This window comes from Oryctolagus cuniculus, chromosome X (assembly GCF_964237555.1).
Source record: "Oryctolagus cuniculus chromosome X, mOryCun1.1, whole genome shotgun sequence".
Taxonomy (NCBI): domain Eukaryota; kingdom Metazoa; phylum Chordata; class Mammalia; order Lagomorpha; family Leporidae; genus Oryctolagus; species Oryctolagus cuniculus.
Window position 1 is genome coordinate 96,709,045 of NC_091453.1, and position 25,064 is coordinate 96,734,108.

The 25,064-nt window shown below is 40.7% G+C and overlaps 1 pseudogene; it reads right to left on the reverse strand.

Annotated features, from left to right (window-relative positions):
• Positions 1-25,064, reverse strand: part of LOC100348433 (RNA-binding protein 34-like) — a 91,269-nt pseudogene that overhangs the window by 22,964 nt on the left and 43,241 nt on the right.

The window sequence follows — 25,064 nt, forward strand, 5'->3', positions numbered from 1 at the left end:
AGGCAGGAGTCATGGGACAACTGGCACTCTGGGCTCAAAGTTCCCAGGCAGATGGCAAGGAGGGGAGTTAGAGAGGTCCCCTGATGAGAGGTCTGGTCCTGCTTTGATGTCAGGTCTGGCAGCCCCTGATGAGAGGTTTGGTCTGGCTCCGAGGTCGGGTCTGGCAGCAGGCTGATAAGAGGTCCAAGCGGGGTGGGCTCCAGCAGAGTGGTGAGCAGAGCTTCAGTCAGTGGAGACTGTTAGGAAACTGGCGCAGTTGTAGCCAGGTGGCCGCATGGCCCAGCTACCTGAGCCAGGCTCCACCCCCATCCTAATGGGATTCACTGCTCCTGCTTCCCTGCCTGCCCTCAGGCAAAGTTTTAAAAGGGCCTGTTTCTAAATACATGTTCTCTTGGCCCTTCTCTCCTGCTCTCTCTCGGTTCCTCTCTCTAGCCTCCTCCTCTTGGTTCTTGGCTCTGCTCTCCTCTCTCCTCTCCTCTCTCTTCTCTGCTCTCTTCTCTCCTTGCTAGCTCCTCTCCTCTCTGTTTCTCTCTTATATTCTCTTTCTCTCTTTTTCCTTCACTGCCCCTTCACTCCGGTCTGTAGGGTGTTCCCCAATAAACCCTTTCCCTTACTCCGGTGTCCGGTGTGCTTTGCGACGGCTAACATTAAGATATAACAGAGACTCGGGCAGAGTTTCACTTGCACTGAGCCATGATCCCTGGAAGGATGAAGAGCAGTTGTGAAACTTGCCTTTTTATCCCCCCTCTGGGGTAGGTGGGTGATGAAGATGCCCTTGTGTGTCACCAATCACAAGCTCATCCTTTGGGGTGTGCCTAGGTGTGATCAATGATGTTTTAGGGGTCTTCTGGGTGTGGCCAATCATGGTGGAGTGGTGAGGGTGAAGTAATGCAGTAGCCAGCTGGTTGGCTTCTTCTTATGATGTAATGTCACCCAGTCCTTATCACTCCTCACTCCCTGTGTCTGTTCTGACAGATGGTCTAGGCAGTTCCTGGTGCTTAGTGGCCTTAGCTTAAGTAACTCCATTTTGGTTTTTTTTTTTTTTCTTTCTTTTTGGATTAGCGGTGCTCTGTAACTCTTTTGGGACTCCTGTGGGATTCCCTACACACTTATGAAATCTGTACTCATTAAATAAAAGCTTTCTTTGGGAAAAACAAAAACAAAAACAGTCTTGGTAAACAAACAAAGGTCACTGATCAGAATCATTTAGCACTTTGCATTCTCACACTAGAAATATTACTAAAATTAATTATGTTTAACAATGATAATAAACCAAGTAATCTTATATTTATACCAATGGTTTGAAATCCAGGCTTCCTTTTACAAATAAATATTCCTTGCTAATTTTCCACAACAAAAATTGAACTAAGATACAATTGCATTGATGATTCTCAGGAAGCAAGGCTCCTAATTTTTAAGATATGCTAAAGCACAATTTTCTTTAATTGTCCTGTCAATTACATACATCTTTGGTATTTAAATTTCATTCAGATGTAAATTGATCTAGTATTTGCAGAACATTATGACAATTTTGTGTAAAAGGAAGATTCTCAGATGTAAATTTACTAAGTAGAACTTCCCTGAGATTTCAAAAGGTTTTGAACATATTTTTGTGTGTTTTATTATGCTATATGAAAGGATTTTTATTTTTGCTTATTTATTTTAGCTTTTAGGCTAATTATTATAAAAATTAAAAGCTTATATTATAGACAAATTTGTTTAAGTGACACCACAACAAGGAGAAAATTTTACCACTAGGCAAAGCTCTCTCTTGAAAATGTACACTTTTCTATTTAAAATGTGAATTTGACAAAATATAATTATTTGTTCCTTGAATGGATAGTATTTAGCATATATATAAGTATATATTGTAATTTTAATAGGTATGCTAGTCAAACTGAACCCCCATAATGTAAAAGCAGGACCTAGCCTCTTGTCTGTCTCCCTTAGCCCAAGGCATCCTTTCTTGTCCTTTATCAAAAGGAATTCATTCTTTTTTTTGACAGGCAGAGTTTAGACAGTGAGAGAGAGAGAGAGAGACAGAGAGAAAGGTCTTCTTCCATTGGTTCACCCCCAAAATGGCCGCTACGGCTGGCGTGCTGCGCAGATCCGAAGCCAGGAGCCAGGTGCTTCCTCCTGGTCTCCCCTGCGGGTGCAGGACCCAAGCACTTGGGCCATCCTCCACTTTACTCCCGGGCCACAGCATAGAGTTGGACTGGAAGAGGAGCAACTGGGACAGAATCCGGCGCCCCAACCGGGACTAGAACTCGGGGTACCTGCACCGCAGGCAGAGGATTAGCCTAGTGAGCAGCGGCAAAGGCCAGGAATTTACTCTTAAGGGTGTGATCCAGCTGGCCTTACAAAGTTCTAATCACTGGACTCAAGGAGTCATTTGCTCCTCCAATGGATAAGAACATTGATAGCTAGTGTTGTCCTGGGGTGATTTGTATAAGAGAATTCCAGGTCTAGGCAGAATGTACCTGCCATCTTCATGTAACCCCCAGAGCTCACCTGGACATCACAGATTCCCTAAAAAGCTCGGATCACTGACCAGTCAAAGGAAGATCACAAGCTCCACTGACCAGCCAGGAACCTGGACATGAGCTGATCCCCCACCTTTCAGCCCCAATTTCAATCTGTAAAAATCTCTTCCTCTAATCGCTTGGGGAGCCCGGTAATGAAGTGATAGCTGCCGGGCTCCTTGCTGTGCGCTTTTTATGCATCAGGTGAGTTGATCCAGTTTAGGTGTTCTACAGCAATGCCTCCAACTAGTTTTGAGTGTTGTTTTTTGTTTCTTTTTTTTTTTTTTTGGAAACACTAGCTAGAAAAAAAAAGAGATCTAAAAGTTTGGGGTCTGTGCTGTGGCTTAGTGGGTTAAATAGCACTGTGAAACTGGCATCCCATATGGGCACCAGTTTCTGTCTTGGGCACCAGTTTCTGTCTTGGCTGCTCCACTTCTCATCTGGCTCCCTGCTAATGGCCTGGTAAAAGCAGCACAGGCAGCCGGCGCCGTGGCTCAATAGGCTAATCCTCCACCTTGCGGCGCCGGCACACCGGGTTCTAGTCCCGGTTGGGGCGCCGGATTCTGTCCCGGTTGCCCCTCTTCCAGGCCAGCTCTCTGCTATGGCCAGGGAGTGCAGTGGAGGATGGCCCAGGTGCTTGGGCCCTGCACCCCATGGGAGACCAGGAAAAGCACCTGGCTCCTGGCTCCTGCCAGGATCAGCGCGGTGCGCCGGCTGCAGCGGCGGCCATTGGAGGGTGAACCAGCGGCAAAAAAGGAAGACCTTTCTCTCTCTGTCTCTCTCACTGTCCACTCTGCCTGTCAAAAAAAAAAAAAAAAAAAAAAAAAAAAAAAAAAAAAAAAAAGCAGCACAGGATGGCCCAAGTACTTAGGCCCCTATCACCCACCTGGGAGACCCTGATGGAGTTCCTGGAGCCTGACTTCAGCCCAGCTCCGTGTGGCCTTTGCAATCATTTGGGGAGTGAACCAGCAGATGGAAGATCTCTCTTTCTGTCTCTTGTAATCTGTAATATGTATATCTTCCTCTTCTTTCCCTTCTTTTCATATTTTATAAAACGAAAACTAGCTACTGATATTGTGAATGACCTGTGCCCAATCGTGGACCGTAATATTTGCATGAGAATTTCTGGAGCCTGCTGAGGGGCAGTGATTTGAAATGGGGACTTTGATGCAGCTAACAAAGGAGCCTCCACCCTACTGAGCCCCTTAGGCAAGAGGCCTGCACCTGGCTGACACTGGCCTCCCCGGAGGCAAGGTGCTGGCTGGAACCTCATCAGAACAAAGCCTGGACATTTGCACAATTGTCAAGTGAATAGACTCTTTGTGTTCTTTCTAATCTCACCCTACAACTGTCCCTGTCCCTTAAAAACCCCTCTTGCTGACTTGTTGGACGGAAAGAGCACCTTTTTTTTTTTTTTTTTTTAAAGGGTTTATTTATTTATTCAAGAGGAAGAGTTACAGACAGAGAAAGAGCGAGAGATAGAGAGAGAGGTCTTCATTTGCTGGTTCACTCTCCAAATGGCCACAATGGCTTGAGCTGGGCCGATCTGAAGCCAGGAGCCAGGAGCTTCTTCCAGGTCTCCCACATGGGTGCAGGGGCTCAAGCACTTGGGCCATCTTCCACTGCTTTCCCAGCCCTGTGACAGACAGCTGGATCGGAAGATAAGCAGCCAGGATAAGAACTGGTGCACAAATGGGATCCCGGCGCTGCAGGCAGAGGCTTAACCTACTACTCCACAGTACCGACCCCCTAGAGCACATTTTGGATCAAGGTGTATCTTTCCCCAAGGTGACTGCTTCTTGAAATAAAGTCTTTCTTCTTACCAACACTCCTTTCTGGTGAATTGGCTATCCAAGCGGTGAGCAGCAGGGGCCTGATTATTTGCCAGGTAACAAATAAATTTGTCTCTATCTCTGTATGTCTGACTTTCAAATAAATAAATGAATCTTTTTTTAAAAAAATAAACAGACAAGTAGCCTATTTACATTAAAATAATTAATGTAGTAGACTCAAATTCTAATGCAACCATTTTAAGGTATTAATAATTAAATGAAGTTAAAAACATAACTAGATAAACATATCAAAACTAGCGCAGTTCAACTTTTTTTCTCCAGATTAAATTTAAAACATAAAAAGCTGACTTTCGCAATCACTTTCCAACTTCTTGCTTGTTATATTGTGAAAAATATGGGGATCTTATAATGATAATCACAAAGCTATGTAAAAGCTTTATATTTCCAGAAATTTTCCTTCTGAGTAGATATTTTTACAAAGAAACAGATTGATCCTTCTTTCACAGTCGTGATTTATGTAAAATCATGAAAGAAAATAAAAGCAAGGAAGTGGTCAAAATCCTTACTTCATTGTTTTAACATACCTACGGTTTCCTGTGTGTTCCTATATAATACCCATAGTTTCAGAGCTGGAGTCAACACTATAAATTGCGGGGTGGGAGAGGGGAGAGGAGTGGCAAAGGGAAGGGAGAAATTAATTGTACCATATTTGCATTTACTCTGGGAGTGTGTTAAAGCCAGACTGTTAATGCTCTGGAATTATAGTTTAGTATCAATCTGTTATCTTTACATATTTTAGCAATACATCTTAAGCCTGATTGAGGAGAACATGCTTAAGAAATTCTTTGAAAAATTAACAGATAAAAGCAAAAATCATAATGAAATGCTTCACTGCTTCTGACCTCAGATATGCCTTTTGGTACACAGGGTATTACTACTCTGGCAGATTGCCAGTTTCACAGAGTAAGTTCGCAATGTATCATTTTTAAGCTCCTTAATGTCTCCATATTAATATATACTTGCAGATTCTCTTCTTCCCTCCATCATTTCATCTGGCACATTTCTGGTAAGTGGATATTGTTTTATTTACTACAGTTTATACATTTATTTTGATGAAAGAGATATAGATCAATATTACCATCTTTTTGAATGGCGTGAGTTCACTAGTGACCCAATGTCTAACATAAAGCCTGGCCAAAGACTTCTAGACAGTGGAAGAGATTGTTTTAGTGATGTTTCTCAATTCCCACTGTTGGGTAATAGAAAACTGAGTCATTTTTGTCTCCCAGCAGTCTGTATTTTCTGTATCAGAAGCCTGTTTGCTTTCTCCATATAAAACTTGTTTTGTTCATACATCTTCATAACATTTGCCATTATCTATTTATTTGCTTACATGTCTATTTTGTATCTCTACCATGTTCTATAAATTCCATAGATCAGATAGTTCTCTTGTTTACTTGTGTATCATTAGCATCTATCACAATGATGACACATAATAGGAACTTCATTTTTTAAAGATCTGTTCATTTATTTGAAAGGTAATGCAACTGATAGTGAGACAGCAAGCTAGCAAGTGAGCAGGAGAGATAGAGAAATCTTCCTTTTGCTTGTTCACTTCCCAAACAGCTACAACAGCCATACAGAAGCCAGGAACCAGGAACTCCATCCTGGGCTCAGGGGCCCAAATACTTGGGCCATCATCTGCTGCTTTCCCTGGGTGCATGATCAGGTGCTGAACTGGAGGCAGATCAGTCAGGAATGGAGCCAGCACTCCAATGCAGGATCGGACATTGCAGGTGGCAGTTTACCCGGCTGTGCCAAAGGCTGGCCCATAATAATATAGATCTTCTAAGCAAATCAGTAAATAACCAAGAATTGATTTTTAAAAAAATAACATTCATTGCTTTTTACTAAACATAAGTGTTTTTCTCCTCTTTTTCCATATGCCTAATTGAAAATGTCAACAAAGGAGTGAAAATTGGAATAAATTCATAATGGCACCAAAAATGAGAGCAGTTGTCCTTAACACACTTGAAATATGTGTGCCCTTAAAACCAAAACAAAGCTTATCTAAAAAACGTATTTTCTCCTTAAAGCGCATTAAAGCCTTCTTGTGCTTAGGAACATTAGTATCTCAATGCTGTGCTTGGAGGTCAATTTAAACAATGAAATCTCCAACAAAGAGCACAAAAATGTGACAAACATGGCACTAAATAGACCACTCAAAGGACACTTGCTTGTAGTATGAAAGCTGAAACAACATGGCAGAGCACCCTTGGAATGTGCACATCAGATTTTCCACTACTATACACATGTCCATCAACAGCCTTGAAATACGTGGAAAGAGACAAGCCTACCTTAATTTCCTCTTTGACCCCAGTGTCTTACTGTACCATCCTGGTAAAATCACTTTTTCTTACCACACTAAAGAATGGGAAATATCACAGGCTCTGTGTAATTTTTAAGTACCTACTCAAGATTTGTAGAAAAAAAAAAAAAAAAACATGAGTTGTTTCATATTTCCTCAATATCCTCTCTTAAAATATAGGATAATTTCTTTGTTTCACTGTTTTTAACATATAACCCCAGCTGTATTTAAAATAAGCAATTTTGAGATATTTCTCTTTAAGTTATTTTTATATTTTTAAAATGGAAAAAATAAACCTTATGCAGTGCTATATAGTATTACCACCCAGAAAAACTAATAATGGAAATTTATTAATGGATTGTTATTTCTGTTAGGTTTATAGTTAAATATCTTCATACTGAATGATGAGTCAATTTTTTTTTTTTTGACAGGCAGAGTGGACAGTGAGAGAGACGGAGAGAAAGGTCTTTCTTTACCGTTAGTTCACCCTCCAATGGCTGCTGCGGCCGGCACGCTGCGGCCGGTGCACCACGCTGATCTGAAGCCAGGAGCCAGGTACTTCTCCTGGTCTCCCATGGGGTGCAGGGCCCAAGCACTTGGGCCATCCTCCACTGCCTTCCCGGGCCACAGCAGAGAGCTGGACTGGAAGAGGGGCAACCGGGACAGAATCCGGTGCCTCGACCGGGACTAGAACCCGGTGTACTGGCGCTGCAAGGCGGAGGATTAGCCTGTTGAGCCGCGGTGCCGGCTCGATGAGTCAATTTGTAATCAAAATTTTAAGTGACATAGAATAGCTTCAATATGATCAAAAGTAAAATAGGGGGTGGCTCTTGTGGAGCAGTGAGTTAAACCTTCACTTGAGGTGCCTGCATACCATGTCCTTCCTACTTTACGTCTCCAATATAGCTCCCTCCTAATGTACCTGGAAGGCAACAGATGAAGGCCCATGTACTTGGGCATCTCCTTCTCCCTCTCCTCTTGTCATGCTGCCACTCTACATTTCAAATCAATCAATCTTTCAAAGAAAAAAAAAAGTAAGATGGTTTCCACCAGAGAAATTAAAAACAGGTAAAATAAGGGAAAAATTAAGTTCCTCAAATCAAGAATTAGCATCCTTTTTAGTGTAATTATAAGGTAAGCTCTATACCAATAAATGGATTGGAACTCTGTAAAAATAAAATACAGGGGGTGGGCACTTGCCACAGCATTGAGATGCTACACAGAATTCCTGGGTTCTAGTCTGGCTCTGCTTCCTATTCCAAAGTACACCCTGTGAGGCACTTCTGTCCCTGCCAGCAACTTGGAATAGTGGGGATTGAGTTGACTTCTGGCATAAGGATGACCCAGCTTCTGTTGTGGGCATTAGGGGAGTGAACTAGTGGATGGAAGAGCTGTATTTGTCTTTCTGCCTTTCAAACACAATAAATAAATAGGATTAAAAAAAAAAAAAACAGAAGAAAGAAGTCATTATGAAAATGAATCTCCCAGAATAAATACAATTAGATTTCCAAGACTATAGCTACTAGAAGTATATATGAGAATTTCAAATTAAGGAAGTATATGATATTAAATGCTCCTATCAGAGAGGATCAAATTTATTAAGAGCCAGTTTAATCAATTAGATAAAGAATAGTAGAAAAAAAGGAAGGAAATAACATGCAATGCAAAAACAGAAAATAATTGATCAATCTAACACCATTGTTACTTTTTTTTGAATATTTATTTGATAGGCAGAGTTACAGAGAGGCAGAGGCAGAGAGAGAGAGAGAGAGAGAGAGAAAGAGAGAGAGAGAGAAAGAGAGAGAGAGAGAGAGAGGTCTTCCATCTGCTGCTTCACTCCCTAAATGGCCACAATGATGGAGCCAGGCCAATCTGAAGCCAGGAGTCAAGAATTTCTTCCAGATCTCCCACAGGGGTGCAGCGGCCCAAGGACTTAAGCCATCTTTGACTGCTTTTCTAGGCCATAGCAGAGAGCTAGATCAGAAGTGGAGCAGCCGGGTCTTGAACCAGAGCTCATATGGAATGCGGGCACAGCAGGCAGTGGCTTTATGCCACAGCACCAGCACCAGGAGATTTTACTATTTAAGAAAGATTGATTGATTGATTTGAAAGGCAAAGTGACAGAGCGAGAGATCGTCCATCTGCTGATTCATTCTCCAAATGACCTCTGTGGGGAGCAACCCGGACTGGACTGAGTTACTGGAATTAAGACTTATTCTATGCATCTGCTCTCCCACAATATGGCACTGGGAGAGGAGAAAACAGCTTCTACGCAGCTGCCTCTTGCCAACTTGAGTGATGACCTCCAGGAGCTGATCCTGCTCCTGATTGGAGGAGAGCAGCATACTCGGCGTGTGGGTAGCAGAGTTGGGATTGGTGGAAGAGGACTATAAAGGAGGAGAGAGACAACATGCACCAGGAACATCTAAGGGGAACACCTGAGGGAACACCTGTGCAGCCCCCGAGAGAGCCGGCCGGCGGTGTGCCGCTCCCCCGCGGAAGTGGGGAAAAGTGGCAGGGGGAACCACCCTTCCACGGAGGTGGAAGGGACGGCAGCCAACCCGGGAAGAAGCAGCAGCAAACCCGGGGAGGGCCGAGCAGACAAAAGAACAGCGCAGGGTCCTGTGTCGTTCCTCCATGAAGAGGGGGAGTGACAACCTCAGTGGCCACGGCTAGCCCAGGTGGAAGCCAGGTGCCAGCCTGGTGCCTGGAGCTCTATCTGGATTTCCCACATGCATGGCAGGTGCCCAAGTACTGCTTTCCCAGGTGCATTAGTCGTGAACCAGATCAGACAGAAAAGCAGTAGGGATTTGAACAGGTGCTCCCATATAGGGTACTAGTGTTGCTGCAAGCTTAACCTGTTGGGCCCCAGTGCTGGCCTCTTGAGATTTTAACTAACCATTCCTAGAATTAGCAGATAAAAAATTAAGTATATAAAGAATTTTAAGCTAATTACCCATTGAATAAATTTAGCATTCTAAATTCCCATAATTACAGAACATACATTCTACAGAACATGTAGAACATTTTTAAAAGTTGATACAGGGAACACGAACACTGCAAGTATTAATTACTGAAGGGTTAGTGACACAAAGACCATTTTCTGACCACAATGTCATTTAAATTGGGAAACAAAAGCAAAAAATGTTAACTACAATTGCTGTGTGTTAGAGTAAAGCACACACTTTAAAATATATCATAGGTCAAAGAAAGTAATAAAAAAATTAGATAATAAAACATGTAGAACTACACATTCAGAAAAATACATGTCAAAATTTTTTATATGTTGAAAGAATTTTTTAAAGATTTATTTGTTTATTTGAAAGAGTTACACAGAGATGGAGAGAGAGAGAGATAGGTCTTCCATCTGCTGGTTCACTCCCCAATTGGCCTCAATGGCTGGAGCTGCGCCAATCCAAAGCCAGGAGCCAGGAGGCTCCTCCGGGTCTCCCAAATGGGTGCAGGGTCCCAAGGACTTGGGCCATCTTCTACTGCTTTCTCAGGCCGTAGCAGAGAGCTGGATAGCAAGTGAAACAGGCAGGACTTGAACTGGCGCCCATATGGGATGCCGGCACTTCAAGTGATGGCTTTGCCTGCTACACCACAGCGTTGGCCTCGAAAGAGTTTTTAAAGGGATATGAATATGTACATTAGAAAAAGGCCAAAAATCAGTGAATCGATTTCCACTTTAAGATATTAGAAAGGGACAGGCATTTGATGCAACAGACTCCACTTAAGATACTTGCATCTCAGATCTGATTGCCTGGTTTGAATCCTGGCTTTACTACCTGTTCCAATTTCTGCTAACACATGCTCTGGAGGCAACAGATGATGTCTGAAATACTGGAGTCCCTGCCACCCATGTGATATAAGACTGTTGAAGAAAAAAAATGAGAAGGCAAAGCATAAGTCTATTAAAATGAAAAAATGGAACATCACTACCAATAGCATGAACAACTTTCTGTAAAAACTTTCACAACACAAATAATGTGAATATATTTTTAAAACACATAGTTTTCCCAAACAGATCCCAAAAAACTAAGGATAAATACAAAAATGATTTGAAAAAATTTTAATAAACATAGAAAGAATGTAAGGTGGGGCCGATGCTCTGGTGTAGTGGGTAAAGCTGCCATTTGTGGTGCCGGCATCCCATTTGGGCACTGGTTCGAGTCTCAGCTGCTCCTCTTCTAATCCAGCTCTCTGCTATGACTGGGAAAGCAGTAGAAGATGGCCCAAGTCCTTGGGCCTCTGTACCTGGGTGGAAGACCCGGGGGAAGCTTCTGGCTCCTGTCTTTGGATTGGTTCAGCTCCGGCTGTTGAGGCCAACTGGGAAGTGACCCAGCAGATGGAAGATCTCTGCCTCTGCCTCTCTGTAACTCTGCCTTTCAAATAAATAAATAAATCTTAAAAAAAGAATGTAAGGCAATATTTTGTAGTGTTTAAGACCAAAAAATCCAAGTTGACAAATTGAGTTTTATTCCTGGCTAGGTTATTTTTAGCTATTACTTAAGGTATTGGACTTGGACATTCATTTCCACATCAATAAAACAGATAGGATAATTCCTTGTTAGTACTGTCATGATAATTCAATGATGTAATCCAAGTGAGGTTTTTGAAAGAGTGCTTGACACAAACGAAATAATAGAAGTTTACTAATATTATATGTGTTTGTTCAATCTATGAAAAGTCATCAAAATGATTTAAATTTTTATCATAAAATTACCATTTAGGAATCAAGGCAAGTATGCTAATGCTGTTTTTATTTTTTTCTGGTGTGTGTTCGCGGAGGAGCTCATGGAGATGAGAGTTGATTCTTTATGTTTTGGATTGGTCGTTTCTCGTTTCTTTTCTGATATTTATGGTATAGAACTAATAGTTCAGTTTAGAGAAATATAGCCTTGAACACTTTGTTTTTTAAATAAAGTAATCAATACTTTGACAATGATCATATTTTGTTGTGTAATGCCTAATGCTTCTCAGTGTAGCAATTTTTAGAAGTAATTTCTTTTATGGTTTAATTTTTAATCAGGTATTGAGCTCTATATAGTAAGAGACACTGTATTTTCTAATTAGATAAATGAGAATCTACACTACTTATTTGATTTGCAAATTTTGTTTATTTTTCCAATATCAGCTGAGATCTTTGGATTACCAAAGCTCATCTCGGAAAGTCCTAAGAAAAGGCAATTAATATTCCAGGCAAAAGTATGATATTAACGTTTATGTGAATTTAATAAAAGAATTGCATCTAATTTCCTTTCCTGTAAATAAAAATTAACATAAAACTGGTCAGAAAGAGTACATTCATTTTTTACTGACTGATTCACTGAAAAATGCTGCTCTTGATGAAATGATTTGGAATGAAGGACTCCCATTATCTTAAAAAGTCAATTTAATGATTCAGCTTATGAATATCTTCAGTCTCTTCACCATATATATTTCAGTGAGGTTTATTAGCTTATGTTCCACATTTTAAGATGGAAAGTACAAATGGTAGATGGAAGAAAGACAGTGAAATAATAGTTAAATCAAGCTGTGAGACTTTGTCTAAATATCAGGTTAATTTGATACATTTCAAAATGAATCTAATTTTTTTAAGATTTATTTATTTATTTGAAAGGCAGAGTTACAGAGAGACAGAGAGAGAGCGAGAACGAGAGTGAGAGCGAGTTCTTACATCTGCTGGTTCACACCCCAAATGATCGCAACAGCTGGAGCTGAGCTGATCTGAAACCAGGAGCCAGGGAGCTTCTTTCAGGTCTCCCACGTGGGTGCAGGAGCCCAAGGACTTTCCCAGGCCATAGCAGAGAGCTGGCACGGCAGGCACTGGCTTTACTACACCACAGTGTTGGCCCCTCTAATTTTTTAATGGAGAAAATTGTGTGGAAAGTGTATTTCAAGTTCATATGGTCAATCTAATACCCAGCATGGAGGCACAACTTTGTTGAATAAATCATTGATTCAACTAGAAAAATTGTATCACACACTGTGATCTTGTACTGTTAATGGAATCCAAAATAGGAGCTAAGTAGAACAAAGGTTTAGGATGATTATCCTCTTCAAAATCAAGTTTAAGGGGGTGGCATTATGACTTAGCCAGAAAAGCTGCTGCCTGGGATACCAGCATCCCATGTGGGCACTGTTTCGTGTCCCAGCTGTTCTGCTTCCTATCTAGCTCCTTGCTAATGGCCTGGGCAAAGCAGCGCAAGGTGGCCCATGTTTGGACTCCTGTACACTGGTGGGAGACCCGGATTATTTTGTTAGCTCCTGGATTTGGCCTGGCTCAGCTCTGGATGTTGCATCCGTCTGGGAAGTGAATCAGCAGATGGAATCTCTCTCTCTCTCTCTCTTTCTTTCTCTCTCTCTCCCCCTCCCTCCCTCCCTTGCTTTGTCTCTGTATTTCTTACTTTCAAATAAATAAATGAATCTTTAAAAAAATATGGATTAAAAAATCTGTAACAGAAAAGCACAAAAGTATAAATCATTACTTTGAGATCAGGAGGAAAATAAAACAGATGAATAAGCGTATATGTCTCCAGAAAGGGGAAGTTAAGGTATGAAGGTGAGCAGCAAAAGTAGATAGATGTAGCGCAACCTAATTTGATAAATATAATTTCATTTAAGTAACACCAATGTATAAAATTAATTGTTAATTGTGTGAATAATAATAATACTTAAAGAATGAACAATCTCCAGTTATCTAACATAATTAGGATGTGGTTGATAGGAAAGTAGGAGAAATACATGTCAGGTAAAATGAGAGAAATAAGGGTTAAATCATAGTTTGGGATTAAAAATAATAAATATTTGTTTAACAAATGTTAGATACAGCAGAATACATAATCTGGGATAAATGATATTCAATTAAGGAACAAGAATCTACTAGGAGATAAAAGTAAAATGGGAAAGGGTGGAAAAATAGGGAAAAAAGGACCAGAAATTATAAACACATTTTAAGTTGATACACTTACAGAAATATTAATTTTTATTATTTATGAAGGATCTTGTATGATATTTAAGCTTGTAAATATTTAAGATATTTAAGCCTCAGTATGATAATCTTGAAAATTGCTGTCATATTGGCCGGCACATTTGTTTTAATAGTATATTGTTTTCTTCACTCAGGATACTTTTATTTAGCAAATGCCTTCGTGTTCATGTATTTTTTTGTTTTCTTTATTGTAACTTTAATTATATTATTCCATGGTGGTCGATGGTGAGATTACCACATTTCATTAGATGTATTCTAGGCCACTGTGATATTGGCTGGGATCCCAAATGCTCATGGTTATCTAAATATCTATGAATAACATAATTGGGATATAATACATTTCCTATTTACAATTTTAAATGATAAACTGCACGTCATCTCTGTTAATAACCATTCTTCCCTTGGAATGTTAATGTGGTTTTGGAATTTTGAATAGGTGAAGTGAATTTATGCTTAAAATGACATTTGTTAGTATCGTTCCCAGGAGTTGCCTGATAATCTCTCTGCTGTGTTTGAGGTAGTTTCCTTAGCCTGGTACTACCTTCTGGTTACAGTATTTGGGGATACTCTTTGTCACCAGTGCTACTAGTCTAGCTTGCTGTGTTGCTACATTGGCTGTGAAGTAGACATTACTGGAACTTTTTAATTAAAAGACCCTTCTACTGCTCTTGCCCTTTCACTTTTTTTTAGAAAGAAATTGTCTGTGATAGGAATACGCTTTGATTATCTCAGTTGAGAATTTGGTATAACCTTTTAGTAGCAAATTCAAAAGTTCTAATTAAACTGCATTATCATCATAAAGTTGAATATATTACCTTCAAAAGCAAATGTCTGCTGCAGCCATTGAGACACTGGATTGGGACACGCACATCTCGTATCAGTGTCTGGGTTTGAGTCCCCGCTCCATTCCTGATTCCAGCTTCCTGTTAATGTGCACCCTAGGAGGCAGCAGGGATAGGCTTAAGTGGTTGGGTCCCTGGCACTGACGTGGGAGACTGTGTTTTAGGCTTCTGGCTTTGCCTTGGTCCGTCTCCAACTATTGGTATTTGGAGAGTCAACCAGCACATGGGAGCTCTGTAGTTCTAGTAGTTGCTGAGAAATACTCCAGATAGGGACCAATGCTGTGGAACAGCAGGTTAAGTTGCCATCTGCAGTGCCAGCAACCCACATGGGTGTCAGTTTGAGACCCGGCTGCTCTACTTCCAATGCAGCTCTCTGCTATGACCTGGGAAAGCAGTAGAAGATGGCCCAAGTCTTTGGGCCCCTGCACTCACATGGGAGACCCCCAGGAGGCTCCAGGCTCCTGGCTTTGCATCATTGTGGCCATTTGGGGAGTGAACCAGCTGATGGAAGATCCCTCTCTCTGCCTCTGCTTCTGCCTCTCTGTAACCCTGCCTTTCAAATAAGTAAATAAATCTTAAACAAACAAAAAACCAGAATTCGAGCTTTAGAAATTCTCCAGATACACATCTCATGTATATAAATATACAGACTGAAAAATCAATAAAAAGAAATTTACATGGAGAGCTAGATATGGAAGGAGGAAAGAATGGATGAACAGGGGCAGGTGCTGTGGTGTATCGGGTAAAGCCTCTGCCTGCAGTGCTGGCATCCCATATGAGTGCAGATTCAAGGCCTGGCTGCTCCACTTCCAATCCAGCTCTCTGCTGTGGCCTGGGAAAGCAGTAGAAGATGGTCTGTATTCTAAGACCCCTGTACCCATATGGGAGACCCAGAAGAAGCTCCTGGCTCCTGGCTTCAGACTGGTGCAGCTCTGGCCTTTGTGGCCATCTGGGGATTGAACCAGCAGATGGAAGACTTCTCTCTGCCTATGTCTTTCAAATAAATGGATAAATCTTAAAAAAAAAAAAAGAAAGAATAGATGAGTAGACTCATCCATTAGATAGATGTTGCCATGTTTTCAAAGATATTAAAATCACACACACACACACACACACACCAGAGCATTATAAAAAGAATCTATGCATTGATTTCTCAATTTTTTGCATGAAAATTTAATTATCTTTTTTTTCCATTTTACATGAACTTATTTTTTTAAAGAGTTATTGTGTTTATTTGAAAGACAGAATTACAGAGAGAGGGAGAGACAAAGAGAGGTCTTCCACCCGCTGGTTCACTCCCCAAATGGATGCAATGGTCAGAGCTGGGCTGATCTGAAACCAGGAGCCAGGAGCTTCCTCTGGGTCTCCCACACAGGTGCAGGGGGGGCCCAAGGACTTGGGCCATCTTCTGCTGCTTTCCCAGGCCATAGCAGAGAGCTGGATTGGAAGTGGAACAGTCAGGTCTCGAACTGGCACCCCTAGGGGTTAACAGCACTGAAGGCGGCAGCATTACCCACTATGCCACAGAGCCTTCCCCTTGGAGTATTTCTCAGCAACTACTAGAACTACAGAGCTCACGCGTGCTGCTTGACTTCCCAAATGCCAACAGTTGAAAATGAACCAAGCCAAAGCCAGGAACTTAAAACACAAAAGTCTCCCACGTGGGTGCCAGGGACCCATCCACTTAAGCCATTACCTGGTGCCTCCCAAGTTGCACATGACTTTAATGTCTTTGAAGAATTAAGTCAGTTATATCATCTTTCAGTTTGAGTGAGTCTGTTGTTTCCTCGTGATTATCTTCAGTTTGTGTAGTTTTGATAGGAAATCCACAGAAATGACATTGTGTCTTTTTCAAGCATCCTATCGAGCAGCACCATTAGAGGTGGTGGTACCTTTTGTCATGTGGTTCAGATGGCATCAGTCCAGTTTCTCATTTTGAAAGTTACTATCCTTTCTTTTATAATGGATTAGTTCAAGTGTACTTCAAAAATTTGTGGGAAAATGGAATTAAAAGGTAATTATAGTTTGAAATCCCTATGTTAGACACGTTTTCTATTAATTTATTTGAGATCCCTTTATATTTGAGAGTATACTCTGAGGTGATTTGATGTGCTCTCTTTCATGAAATTTGCACCCACTATATTAAGAATCCATTGATAAATTCTTCCTGAATCATTACTTCCTATAACAGTTGACAAAGGAGTGATTTTGTAATTCTGTAATTCTTTTTATATTTATTAGGTGCTAGTTTACTACCAAAAAGAACTTTCCCTACTCCTCCATTTATTCATCCACGTATATCAGTATTCTTAATTGATTCAATTGATGATTAATCATCATTGACATTATTTATTTGATGCTCAGTTTGTCCAAGATTTAGTCATGGGGAGCCCCTTCAATCTGCCTTCTGTATACTTATGGCATTATCCTAGCATTATTTTCTGATACAACAAGATATTCCAGGACCATTAGGTGTTCACTGTTTTGGGAATGCTATTGCTTTAGATCCTTGTAATAGGTAGGCTGAGCTAAATTGCACATGTATGTGCCTTTCTATCCATCAGTCAGTCTACACATCTGAAAAACCATGAGTTGTATTGTTAACTCCAATTCAGATATAAAACCAAAAACCTTATTCTAAGCTCCAATCTTTGCATTTTTTAACTCCCTTCTCCAAAATAAGAAATCTGTTTCCCTTTCTCCAGGATGCATTCTTCTCATTACTCTAAAGGAAACACACAGACTCAGATAGTTTGAAAATTGTTAATTCATTGCAATGGAGAAAGCAAAGCTTTCCACTTAAGTTCGGTGTTTGTTTAGAGTATTCTATTTGGTATGTAGCCTAAGGGTGTATAGTCAAAATGAATTAATTTGGTTATTTTCCCTCCTTTCTGTTCAGTGGGGTTTTCATTCATTTGAAATATTGTGAAGTTCTTTATTCCTGTTTATATTTTTCTTTTGGTGCTTTTTCCATCCTGATTGTTTTTACTTTCTTAATAAAAGTAAGATATTGACATGATTCCAAATCTATAAACAAAATTATATAGTGAGAGAAGTGTCATCACAAACCCTCTACCCATTCTCATCCTTCATATTACCACCCTACACCCATGCACCATTTGGAGGTAAGAAATGCCATTTATTTCTGATTTATCCTTCCTATATTTCTTTTTGTGTGTATATATAGAAAGAGTCTTAGTTTCCTTTTCTCTCTCTCTTTTTTTTAAGTTCATCCTACTTTTATTACAGAGCTTGGTGGAAATTTAAAAAATAAAAGTTTCTGATTACTACTTTTGTTTTCTGTTCCTTAACTGGTCCACTTTTCTTCTGTACTTTGTTCTTCTTCCTCTTCTTTTTCTTCCTCCTCTTCTTCTGCCTTTTTTTTTTTTTTTTTTTTTTTTTTTTACAGGCAGAGTGGACAGTGAGAGAGAGACAGAGAGAAAGGTCTTCCTTTGCCGTTGGATCACCCTCCAATGGCCGCCGCTGCAGCCGGCGCACCGCGCTGATCCGATGGCAGGAGCCAGGATCCAGGTGCTTTTCCTGGTCTCCCATGGGGTGCAGGGCCCAAGCACCTGGGCCATCCTCCACTGCACTCCCTGGCCATAGCAGAGAGCTGGCCTGGAAGAGGGGCAACCGGGACAGAATCCGGCGCCCCAACCGGGACTAGAACCCGGTGTGCCGGCGCCGCATCTGCCTTTTTTTTTTAAGACTTATTTATTTGAAAGTCAGAGTTATACAGAAAGAGAAGGGGAGGCAGAGAGAGAGGTCTTCCATCCACTGGTTCATTCCCCAATTGGCTACAACAGCTGGAGCTGTGGCAATCCAAAGCCAGGAGCCAGGAGTTTCCTCCGGGTCTCCCACGTGGGTGCAGGGGCCCAAGGACTTGGGCCATCTTCTACTGCTTTCCCTAGGCCATAGCAGAGAGCTGGATTGGAAGTGGAGCAGCTGGGACTTGAACTTGCCCAAATGGGATACCAGCACTGCAGGTGGTGGCTTTATCCAGCACACCACAGCGCCAGCCCCTCTTCTGCTTCTTTTTAAAGATTTATTTATTTATTTGAAAGGCAGAGTTACAGAGAGAGAGGCAGAGACACAGACACAGACACACACACACACACAGACACACACACACACACACACAGATCTTGCATTCATTGGTTCACTCTCCATATAGCCACAATGGCCAGAGCTGGGCCAGTCTGAAGCCAGGAGCCAGGAACTTATTCCATGTGGGTGCAGGGTCCCAAGGACTTGGGCCACCCTCCACTGCTTTCCCAGGCATGTTTGCAGGGAATTGGATTGGAAGGGAGCAGCAGGCACTTGAACTGACTCCCATATGGGACTCTTGTGCCACAGATGGCAGCTGTACCCACTAAGCCATGACACTGGCTCCCTTTCTTCTTTTTAATGAAAACAGATTTTTGTCCAATAAACAAACCTTTAAAATGTGCTCCTGCCTTTTTGAAAGCAAAATTAATTCCTTGATTAAGTTTACCATCATTCTTCAAAATGGGATTTGAATTTTTTTTACTTTGAATTTAATTTTTCTTTATTAACAGAACACATGACTCTGAGTTTTCTTCCCATTAGTTATGAATTATTTACTTTCAGAGTAAGATGATCAGAATCTTTATTCTCAAAGAACACATAGCCAAACCCTTTGCCAACTCCTGTAACTTGGTCTCTCAAAATTCTCACTGCCACAATACTCCCACAATCCAAGAAGTGTTCTAACCCAGATTCAACTTTGTAACAAAGGTTCTCCACAAACACTGATCTGTTGTTCCTAGATGAGGTATCAGATGAAAGATCAACTCTAAAATCCATTTGCAATATGAGCCCCTTTTATTTCCATTGCTTTTGTAGCAGGACTCTGGTCCTTAAACATTACATAATCATGGATATTTTTCTGATCAGGAAGAATTTTATGTTTGATTGCTGCCAAGTTCTTGGATAGAGTTCCCTCTGCTGGAATCAGAACAAAATCTTACAGATTCTATTGGCCCATGCTCCTTAAAAAAATGACTTCAGTTTCTTCTTATTACATGTGACAGGAAAATTTCCAACACAGTTCTCCCATTCTTTAATCTCTCTTCTTCTTGGTTGATTTGAGTTTTCTTTCTTTGACTTACATCAAAGTTATGATCTGCATCATCAAGTACTTTTCTAGCTGCTACTTTAACATTAGATTGAGAATTTCTCCCTTTCTGCCCTTGTATCTATTAATTTTTTTCTTCTAAATCAGCACTTAATAGAGTGCTTTCCCTGTGTGCTAAAATTTTGTCTGCTCTGAGAAGTCTCATTTTTCACTTTAACTTTTTCTTATGTTCTTGCAAAACTGGTCCTCGAGTCTCAGATGTACTTTCTTCCTCTTCATCCCATTTCCTTTTATTTTCGGTGGTTTCATTAGGCACAGGCATGTACACGGGTTAAATTTATGGTTCAAAAGAGCTGAAAAGTCCTTTTCTCTTAAACAAAACAGCATACTGCAGATAACCTTGGCACCTTGCATGATGTTGTTTCCTGTGGCCTTACCACAGTTTTCTAGGTATAAGCCTTCAGATTGCTTCTGATATTTTGCAATTGCATACAACACTTCAATGGATAACCTAGTGTGTATGCATTTTCCTGCTTTTGGGATTGTATCTTTAAGGTGTTGAGTTGCTGGAGCAAAAGGTAAATGCATATTATTTGTTAGATATTAGCAAAGGCCCCTCCATAAACATTGCACCAGTTCACATTCCCACACAATATGTTAGAGTGCTGCTTTTCCTATGGTTTTACCAACAAAATGCATTTTCATAATTTATAATTTTTGTTACTCAGGTAAAATAGACTGCCAATGTTTTTTTTTTTCATTTCTATTGTGATGAGTGAGGTTGCACATCTTTGCATGTTTAAGCTATAAACATATACAAATACATGAATAAATGTAATTATATGAAGGTACTTCAGAAACTTGGAAAATGCACATTACTTTTTTCTTTTAAAGATTTATTTATATTATTTGAAAGGCAGCGGCAGGGGGAGAGAGAGAGAGAGAGAGAGAGAGAGAGAGAGAGAGAGAGAGGTCTTCTATCCGCTGGTTCACTCCCCAGATGGCCGCAATGGCCGGAGCTGTGCCGATCCGAATCCAGGAGCCAGGAGCTTCTTCTGGGTCTCCCTCGCTGGTGCAGGGGCCTAAGGACTTGGGCCATCTTCTACTGTTTTCTCTGGCCATAGCAGAGAGCTGGATCATAAGTGGAGCAGCCGGGACTAGAGCCAGCGCCCATATGGGATGCCGGCACTGCAGGTGGAGGCTTCACCCACTATGCCACAGCGCCGGCCCCCACATTACTTTTTAATTTCATGTTTCCATGTCATTTTTGAAGTATCTTATGTATAACATGGATTGTCTATTCATGGCTTTACCCATTTCCCATTAGAATTTTAATCTTTTCAACTTTAGGAGTTGTTATAAACATAATGCTATGAGCCCTTTAATTATCATACTTTTTTCCCCTTGATTTGTGAGTTGTGTTTTGGCTTCTCTGTTGGAGTTCTTAGGATGCTTTTACATTTTTTGTATAGTCAAATTTATGAAGATTTTCTGTTGTTGAATCTGGATTTGAAAACATAAGTAGAAATTCTTTCCCTACATCCAGATTATATTATAAAATTTGAATGGTTAACCTTTTTACATTTGGGCCTCTTATCCATGTGAGTTTTATCTTTCCGTATGATGTGAAATAATCTCTCTTTTTCACTCTTTCCTTTATGTTTACCTTGTTGTTCTAGTACCATTTTTTGTAAATGTCTACTTTTCTTTCAGTGATTTGAGATGTCAGCATTATCATGTACTAGATTTCTTTACATACTGGGATACATGTCTAGGCTTGTACTCTACTCCCTTAGGCTATAGTGTAATAATTCACTAATACTGCACTATTTTAATAATGAAAGTACATAATAGGTTTTAGTGTATGTTAGGTTAATTCTACCTTGTAGGTCCCCTCTTTCAAATACTTTGCTGTTTGTTTTTTGATTTTCTTAAAAATAATTTAGTATCAGCCGGCGCCACGGCTCAGTAGGCTAATCCTCCGCCTGTGGTGTTGGCACCCCGGGTTCTAGTCCCGGTTGGGGCGCTGGATTCTATCCCAGTTGCTCCTCTTCCAATCCAGCTCTCTGCTGTGGCCCGGGAGGGCAGTGGAGGATGGCCCAAGTGCTTGGGCCCTGCACCCATGTGGGAGACCAGGAGAAGCACCTGGCTCCTGGCTTTGAATCAGCGCGGTGCGTCGGCCTCAGCGGCCATTGCGGGGGTGAACCAATGGAAAAAGGAAGACCTTTCTCTCTGTCTCTCTCTCACTGTCCACTCTGCCTGTCAAAAAAAAAAAAATGCTGGCCCCTAACAGGCCAATTAAAAAAAATAATTTAGTATCAACTTGGATGGACTCCAATGAAAAACAAACAAATTTGATAATTTTCATTTGTATTGTTTTAAATTTAACTGAGAGAGAACTGGTATCATTATTTCAGAGTCATCTTAGCCAAGGAAAAGAGATGTTTTTCTTTTTGCTTGAGTGTACTTCATTGTATCTTTCAGGATTTTTTCTAGCAGGTTATGCACATTTTTGATTAATTTTATGCTTAAGTGTTTCATTTTCCTCTTTCATTTATATATAGGGGTTTCTTTACCATTACATTTCTAGCAATTATTGTTTGTTTCTAAAAGCAATCAATTATATATGATAATTTTGTATGCTATTTTAATGAATTATTTGAATTGGTTTGTCCTTATGCCTTATTTTAATTAATTTCTCTTTCCTAATTAAATTGAGTAATACTGCAATGCAGAATTGTAGAGAGATAATAGATATCTTTTGCATTATTCTTGATTTTAATCAAAATGTTTCTGATGTTTCCTATTAAATACTATACTGGCTTTAGAGAAGGAAAAGAAAATGAAAGGTGTGAGCAAGCAGAGTACTTAAGGCTCTGGAGGTCAAGGTGCAGCTAAGATATAAGCTGAGATATATTTTTTAGGAATCAGCAACTGTACTTGGAAGTGCTTGTATCATAGGACAGAAAAAGAATGCCTTTACCTGAAGGTTTTTAGTTCAAGCATCTGAGTATATACATATGTTATCTCCCCATCTACGTTGTAGGATCCTTGATAGTAAGCGACCGTAGTGCAGTGGTTAAAACATCATGCTTTGGAGTCATATTTCCTGGATTTGAATGCAGGCTTCAGCATTTACTATATGGTCATGAGGAATTATTGAATTATTTTAAAATTGGTTTCCTTCTGTATCTGTTTAGAGAATGGTAACAATAATACCTTGATCATAAGATGTTATGAGGATTAAATAACAAGAAACAAACAGAAATAACAACACTGACAAACCTGTTGTCACAGTGCTAGTGTGCTCCAACACAGGGAGACAATAAATGTTAGCTATGCTGTAGAGAGAACAGTTCAGGGTCATCATTAAGCCTGGGAACAGTGAAGTTGTGCAGAAACTCATACTAGAGTGGAACCAGTCAATGGTTTTAAAAGTGCCCCTTGATGCAAGCCATCCATTTAAGTTATTTTCTCACATCACAAGTTCTTGTAAGTATGATGCACTATGTCAGGTTAAGGTTTAATTTGTAGAACAATGGAAATTTTAAAGACAGTAAGCCAAAAGTATCCAGAAAAATCTCAGACTCTATTTCTTCTCATACAACATATTTCACAGATACAAATAGTAAAGCTGTACTAGTAAAACATGGGCATATTTCATTGGTTTATTTATATTATTTAACAGCATTTTGCCCAAAGCAGACATCATTTGCACATGAAAATCACAATTTTCTCTGGCACCAAATCAAAAAGATGCCCATTTTTTAATGTGTTTCTCATTTGTGTGGGTAATTGAGAGAGAAGAGTAGAAATGAACATTTGGTGGGTGATGTGGAATTGGAATCCTATTTCTGAGTAATGTATTGTATTTTGTCATTGTTTACCTGATTAAATTCTCATTAATTAAAAATTACTGTATATGATTCAGCATGTTTTTGGTGGGAAGAATTTTAAGGAATATCTTGAAAACGTCTTTACCATCTTGAAATAGTTTATTATGTATCAAAAAGCATGGGAGAGCCATGCATTTGACCTAGTGGTTAAGATGTTAGTTAAGGAGCCTGTGCTGTGTTGTATTGGGTAAAGTTGCCTCCTGCAATGCCGGCATCCTGTATGGGCACCGGTTCAAGTCCCAGTGCTCCAATTCTGATCCAGCTCCCTGCTAATGCACCTGGGAAAGCAACAGAGGATGGCCCAAGTCCTTGGGTCACTGCACCCATGTGGGAGACCCTGAGGTAGCTTTTGGCTCCTGGCTTCAGTCTGGCTCAGCCTCGGCCGTTGCAGCCACTGGAGAGTGAACCAGCAAATAGATGATCTTTCTCCTTCTCCTTGTCTCTCTCTCTGTAACTCTGCCTTCCAAAGAAATAAAATAAAAATCTTAAAAATATATATATTGGTTAAGACACGCATGTCCACCAGGTTGCTTGGATTTGATGCCTGGCTCTAGCTCCCGACTCCGTCTTCCTGCTGATGCACACCCTCAGAAGCAGCTCTCATGACTCAAATAACTGAGTCCCTGCCACCTACTTGGGAGACTGGAATGTGTTCCTGGTTCCTGGCTTAATTCTAGGCATAGGCCTGGCCCTTGTGGGCCTCTGGGGAGTGAATCAGTGGATGGAAACTTTTTGCCTGTTTGTCTTTTTCTCTCTCTCTCTGCCTCTCAAATAAAAATAAAAACCAAGGACAATATAAGTTGATTATTTAAATCTGAATCTAATTGTTTGAACTAGTTATTCTCCTAAAGGGTTGTGTTACTGAATCCCTGTAGCTCTAGAAAATATATACATTCTCAGTTACATTTAACATTGACTTTTTATAATAATTGCATATTCTTATATAGAAGTGATAAGAAAAGGTGAAAATTGATTTTGAAATCAGCATATATTTATAAATTTATATTACACTTAAATACTTTTTTTTTTTGACAGGCAGAGTGGACAGTGAGAGAGAGAGACAGAGAGAAAGGTCTTCCTTTGCCGTTGGTTCACCCTCCAATGGCCGCCACAGCTGGCGCGCTGCTGCCTGCGCATCGCGCTGATCCGAAGGCAGGAGCCAGGTGCTTCTCCTGGTCTCCCATGGGGTGCAGGGCCCAAGGACCTGGGCCATCCTCCACTGCCTTCCTGGGCCACAGCAGAGAGCTGGCCTGGAAGAGGGGCAACTGGGAAAGAATCCGGCGCCCCGACTGGGACTAAAACCCGGTGTGCCGGCGCCGCTAGGCAGAGGATTAGCCTATTGAGCCACGGCGCCGGCCACACTTATATACCTTTAAAAAAAGATTTTATTTTATTTATTTGAGAGGTAGGGTTACAGAGAAAAGGAGAGGCAGAGAAAAAGATCTTCCATCCACTGCTTCACTCCCCAGATGGCTGCAACAACCGGAGCTGTGCTGATCCGAAGTCAGTAGCCAGGAGCTTCTTCCAGGTTTCCCACGTGGGTGCAAGGGC